Source organism: Dermacentor albipictus, unplaced genomic scaffold, assembly GCF_038994185.2.
Source record: "Dermacentor albipictus isolate Rhodes 1998 colony unplaced genomic scaffold, USDA_Dalb.pri_finalv2 scaffold_35, whole genome shotgun sequence".
Taxonomy (NCBI): Eukaryota; Metazoa; Arthropoda; class Arachnida; order Ixodida; family Ixodidae; genus Dermacentor; species Dermacentor albipictus.
The window spans coordinates 118484-125055 of NW_027225589.1; the positions used below are offsets into that span (position 1 = coordinate 118484).

The 6572-nt window shown below is 42.7% G+C and overlaps 1 long non-coding RNA gene across 1 annotated transcript; it reads left to right on the top strand.

The window, feature by feature from the left end:
* Positions 1-1382: 1382 nt before the first annotated feature.
* Positions 1383-6327, top strand: LOC135897244 (uncharacterized). Its single transcript, XR_011510068.1, has 4 exons — positions 1383-1578; positions 2330-2349; positions 4479-4953; positions 5536-6327. It is a non-coding gene; the product is annotated as an uncharacterized lncRNA (long non-coding RNA).
* Positions 6328-6572: the final 245 nt, after the last annotated feature.

A 6572-nucleotide genomic window follows, 5' to 3' on the forward strand; every position in this document is an offset into this window, starting at 1 on the left:
ATGGGGATCCTTCACCGGAGAATGTTGCAAAATATATAGCCGAAGCAGGGAAACGAACGGTGAAGCGCCTTCGTGTTCTTTTTCTGTCTCGTAGACTATGGCAACACCACATCACAAAAACAAAAGAATTGATATTACGTTCCCTAGGTAAGATGCTTTTTTTTTCAAGAAAGTAACTTCGTACGCGGAGCTTCTGAGAAGGCAGATCCCTACAGAACACCAATTCCACGCTTATGATGAACTGTGCCTAAGCCGAACCTCCGCGAGCCCTACTCTCAATGCAAGTTCCAATAATAGCTCAAAACTGCATTTGCTGTCAGCACTCGAGTTACCTAGATATAGCAACTAAGCAGCAACGTTAACCTCAAGGAGTTGCAGGTGGGAAAAATGGCGCTTCGCTTCACTGTATTGAACTAATATCTATCTGTGCCCATTCCCAAACAAAGTAGTCTCAATACCTATAAAAAGCTTTTGTTTTCCTAAGATCAATGCAAGCATGACGTTGGTATGTAAGGACATTCTAATAAAAGCGTACAGATTGTGTTTTGTAACTACCCAAACAATTTGTGGGCAGCTTTCCAAACATATATGCTTATGACATGAACAGCACATACAAATTCCTTTCCACAATGACCTGCTTCGACATATCATTTAGCTAAGTATTAACAAGTATCAGTCAATCTGTTTCAATAGTAATAGTTATTTATTGCACTACCTTGTTGCTTTACCGATGCCTTGTCTCAGCCAGTTTGAGAAATGGAGCACATTCCTTCGTGAAGGAAGCTACGAATGGATATAAATATGTTGAAGGGACGTATTCTGTTGTTCCGTTATGTTAGCAAACGGGATCTTGTTTGGGATAACATCACTCCAGTCAATGAACTCCTTCTTAAAAACATAGAATATGGGACAGGAACATATTAAGATGAAACTAAATAACTGAACAAAAGAAAAAAAAACGATAAGAAAATTTTGGCAAAGATGGCAGCAAGTAATACGAGGCAGAACACGTATCTTAAGTCAGTCATCGTCCTTTTATTACGCAAACACTCTGAACGACACAGGCTCTTGTACGTGCGGCTACACGCTAAAGATGTGCAAATGAAGAAGTAAAGAAATCTTATTGTTTGCAGGAAATGACAATCTAGAATATTTCTGCAGCATCAATTGTACTACTGGTTTCGTTATATACCTTCCTGTACCATCCGCAAATAATTTCCGACTGTCGCTCATACACCTCGCACTCTGCTGTTGAGGGGCGTCTGTAATCGTTGTTTTCCCCAAGCTGTTATCACGCGCACGTGTTGCAGGAAGCGCTTCGCGTGACGCTTGTACTTAAGATACCGCAGACAAGGGTTACGATGTTGTGTCCAGCACTATTGCGCGAGTGATTTCTTGTGAAGAGAGCTGGGCGAAAGGTTATTACCAACCTAATTACGCGATTGAAAATCTCCTTCGTTTGGTCTGCCGACAAACTGACTGAGACACTTTGTAATTATTTCTTTTCCTTTTATGCAAGAATTACCAGTCATCCACATACCCGTAAGTAAACTGCTTGGATAATCATTTGCCAATCAGGTGAGTGATTCGAAGGTTATCACGCGTTTGAGCGGTTTTGAGTAATGCAGCTGAACTAGGTTACTAGTTTATCGGCCAACACTTTTGATTCCAAGGGACGCTGTGAGGTCAGAGTAGCTTAAGTGTTGGCGCAGAGCATGAAGCGGTAACAAAAAAAAACGTTTTGTTTGCAAGATTTATTTGCACTTGGCCTGCCGCTGCTATGAAAATTGCCATCGGTGCAGCCGGGGACATGCGCCACTTTTTAGTAAACACTCAACAGCACAACATGCGTTGACAATTCGCCACCAGAAGCGCTTAGATGAAGAGGACCAAAACGATTTAGCAAAAGCAAGCTCCTGTGGTTTGCGAGAATAGATGAAAGTTAATCGTCTTCGCGAACCCATGCCAGTATGGAAAAATTCCATCACGCGCAAGAAAGGAATCAATGTGAGGTCCTTCAGACAGCGGATATCACTAGCTACGTGGAGGCAGGACGTCGTTGTTCGTTTGCCAACTGCGTCGCTAGCGGAAAATATTGTATTTCGCTGAATAGAAGTTACTTAGGCCTCTCCGAGCGCGCATGAAGGAAGGTGGTGTTGACAAAAAGTTATCATCTTGTCTTGTTTGCGGTTCTGTTTATGTTTACATCGCCGCTTTTCTACGATTTTCATGCGAGTTTAACCTAGTGTTTCACAAACATCTACTGTCAAAGTTGTAGTGATTGTGGCTGTTTCTCGCGCATGCGCTTGGCTACACCGGGGGACGGAAGGCTTCCTGGCAAGCCAATTTGTAAGTTGCTGCTCTTGTACTTGTCTTCCTTTCCGTCTTGTTTGTTTCGCGTTTGTTTACTTTTTTCAATATGACTCGTTACGTGCTTCCTTGCATGTTTGAAGGTCTTTGACTCGTTTGTCTGAGTTATTCGAGTGTTGTGCTTGAATGAGGCACCCGAGAAAGACCTTCTTCGCTGCGGTAGCTTAGTGGCTATGACCATCCGTTGCTTACCTTGAGGTCCCTTGTTCTGTCACGGCCACCGCAGCCGCATGTCGATAGGGGGGAAATGCAAAAAGTTTTCCGTGTTGACATTGGGGTACATGTGAAAAACATAAAGGTGCCACATTTATTCTCGAGTCGTCCACAGCAGCGTGTCTCATAATCAGCTCTTGGATTTGACGTATAAAACCGCAAATTTTTATACTTTCCTAAAGAGAAGCCTTATTTGCAACTCTCCATGAAGACATATTTTTTTGTGAGAATTATTGCGTGTATATTTATGGTGCGGGAACAATGTAATTAGGTGAATATTCGTATATTTACAGGACCTGTTTGTACTTGATAACCCCTTTAGTTATTTTCCCATTAGGCTCTAGAACTTGACGTGCCCGGAGCCATGGCGTAAATTAGGAAGCACACCATAGCATGGCCCTCAGGAATAATTACAACCACGCGGGGCTCTTTAGCGTGCACCCGATGCACGGTATACAGGGGCATTTCTCCATTTCGTGTCCCTCAAAATATGGCGGCCGCTGTCGGGATTTGATCCACCACCTTCCAGCTTAGCAGAGCAATGCCAGAGCAATTACGCCGCAACCGTGGGTTCGAATCTTCACGCGCTCTTGCCCACCACTTTGCTTTTCATGAATATTGTGAGCCCAATTACTGTGTCAGAAAAAAAGGAGTAGGCTTTGGCACATGTGGACACCAACTTTGACGTTAAAAAAAATACGGCTAACAAAATACGAATACACTTAGACTTTTTTCCCTAAGATTCGTATTTCGTAAGCACTAGGAAATGGTGCTGAATTCGTGCCCACAAGCTATATAGCTTCATTCCCGGCGTATCGCTATTTCCAATGTGAATCATAACTAGCGTACTTAGTGGTGCACTTAACGATAAGCATCAATACCATGCTAATATTTTTCGTAAATAGTGCTTCAGTTATTCTTAGCAACATCCGAAAGAAGCTATTTATATGCTTCGTGCTTGTGACTAACCTTGTATTGCGAACTGTTGTTTTGCGCAACTCGTTATTTAGTGGAAAATTTTAACTTTCAATGTGCTAATTTAGGTGCTTGAAATCTTCGATTAAGCCATTGTCTATCGCATTGAGACAGATTGAACCTAATTTATGTATGCAAAAGGCTGTTCTATTTTTAATTTTTGAGTGTTCCAAGAACGCGAAAATCTTCAAGTTTACCATGTCACTTGGTGTTTGAACGTTGCGAGATAAGAGCCCTCCATCCGGCTTCGAACGAATTATCAATGCTTCACGCCGGCCAAGTAATATGAATAGAACAACAAAGTAAACGATGTTTGAGATGAAATGACCACGGCTGACCTCTCGTTCCCAAGGCAATGTGGCAATGACTCTCCTTAGGTCATGACGTTGATCTGCCACTATTGACATGGCTACAAGAATGCGGCATTTATTATTTAACGAACGGCTATACTTTGACTTTTGCTTAAGCAGCCAGAGATATAGGGAGAAGTGGAAGTGATCACTGTCTTTGAGCCATCACCTTAAATGAAAGCCTTATCATTGACAATGTCTCTTTACAGCATCGATCGTGTCATCCAAGCCAATTTGAGAGAATTATTGCTAAATATTTCTGTAGCACCAAAACAATAAAATCACGACGGCTATTTCATGAAAATATTTTATTTGAACTTTTCTCAATACGCTGTACAACCTATCTTTTGAAGAGGTCACGTTTCAAGCAATACTTTTAAATTATGTTTTTTGTAAAATAATGACTCACCTGATGATAAAAGTAGTTTGCGTGGCTCACACGTGCTCTTTAAGGCTTGGTAGGAGTTAACTGAGACGCCTTGTATATGGTGCACTTCAGATTTTCAGAGAAAGATGAGACAAAGTTTTGTGGGCACTCAGTGTGATCTGGTCGTGCAAACTTTTTTGCAGGCCCTGACGAGAAGGCAATATGGACCAAGAATCATATCGCTTCGTCGAAGGCGTATGGATGCACAACTTCTTTCAAGATGAAAATATCCACTCAGCAATTAATTACAAACCCCGGCAAGGTGACATTATCGTTGTGACGTACCCCAAAGCCGGAACCAACTGGGTAGTGCACATTGTTTACAACATTCTGTCAGACGGCAAAGAGCTCCCAAACGTTGGTGAGTTTAGCCTCATGTGTCCATTCATTGACATGACTGGTGCCGAACCTGCTGAGGATCCATCGAGGACAGGACCCGTTTCCACGCACCTCCCGATGAAAGTTTTTACACCCGTGGACAACGCAAAGTAAATATATGTCGCCAGGAATCCTTATGATTGTGCCGTGTCTTACTTCCACTTCCTGAAAGGATTTACTCCAAAGACGGTCACCGACGTTTCCTTCGAAAGATTCTTACCCCTTTTTTTATCCGGCAAGGTAAACATTGCTTTTTTTATGGTATATATATTTATACATTCGATTTCAATATTATTTCGTTCAACATGCCTCTTATTCTCATATACGGCATCAGAACGGCAAGTTAGGCCAGTTGGTTCAGATTCATACTAAGGTTTGTTACAGCGCAGCCTAAGACAAGGACAAGAGAAGGTACAAAATAGCGCAGTGTCGTCGTTTTGTACCTTCTGTGTTCCTTGTCTTAGGTTGCGCTGTAACAAACCTTATTACACAAGCCTCTCTGTCGCCATTTTAGCGCACACTGAGCATTTTAGAGTACCATGCCTTCAGTGCAGTCGCAAGGGCTTTATTTGTCCGTTCTTAAAAATCATGACCAGGTTCAAAAGCGTGGTGATGCTTTTCAGTTACCTTGAAAATCCCCATGTCGTGAGCATTCACCTAACACAAAACATGTGTGAGCAATAGTGAAGCGAGCCAAAGGGCATGATTTCGCGAGCAACTTTGCATTCGTAAGGCACTCTGAGTCTATGTTTCAGATGTAACGGGAGAATTTATACTTGCTACTTGAGGGGAACCAACAGGTCCGTCTTTTTGTTTGCACAGGTCATTTACGGTGACTATTTCGACCACCTCTTGCCGTGGTACGAGCGGAGAAATGACACAAATGTACTTTTCCTTACCTACGAACAACTGAAGGAGGACACGAGAGCTCAAGTGCTCAAGATTGCCGACTTTCTCTCGGTGGAACACGGAGCTGCCATGCGTGAAGATGGCGTAATTCTGCAGAAGGTGCTCGATGCCTGCAGTCTAGAAAACATGAAAGTCTTCTTCAGCGACAAGCCGACGAACAGAGTGAAAAAAATGGTGGAAACCGCGTCGAAGAAATCTGCTTCATTTGAAATGGTGAAGAACATTCCAAGGGAAGCTGTCGAGATGCACGAGGGTGCTGGGTTCGTGGGTAAGGGAATTGTGGGCGACTGGAGAAACCACTTTACACAGGATCAGGTCGAACAAATGAAAGCCTGGATAGATAAAAAGACACAAGGAAGTGACGTAATAAAACTGTGGAGTGAGTGCGAGCTGCCTTATATGTTTATAGGTTGGTTAGTGGCTCTCGATTCAAGAAACAGCTGGAGCGAAAAGGGGATGCTGGTGGCTCCACATGAAATGCAACAATAAAGGGTATATATTTGTGTATGGGTGGAAAGAATTATGCTGGCTGTATTTATTAGAGTTTAGCAATTGGAGATCCTGGGAGAACGGCTGTTCCTAGCCACTATTGAAAGCAACGAAGGCATTACTGTGGTACCTCAAGTCGATAGGCCTCATAGACCACGTATATGTTTACTGCTCTTCTACAGGTGTGTGCGAGACTAGTACAATTACTTTCTCGTTCTCTCTATGTTTTACTCTCCACTTGTGTTGTATGCAGTCTGAATTAACGTATCTTACGGTCGTCAGCCAAACCTCCCAGCTTTACATGTTTCCTTTGTCATGTGTACAATAAAGGTACAAAATTTTCTATTACCTTTTCTGGTTTGAGCAACAATTTGGACTTGAGGTGTTAACGCTGCAGGCAGAATTGTTCTTGTCATGATTATGCCTTCTGGCTAGTAGTGAGTGCGTCACATTTCTGGAGC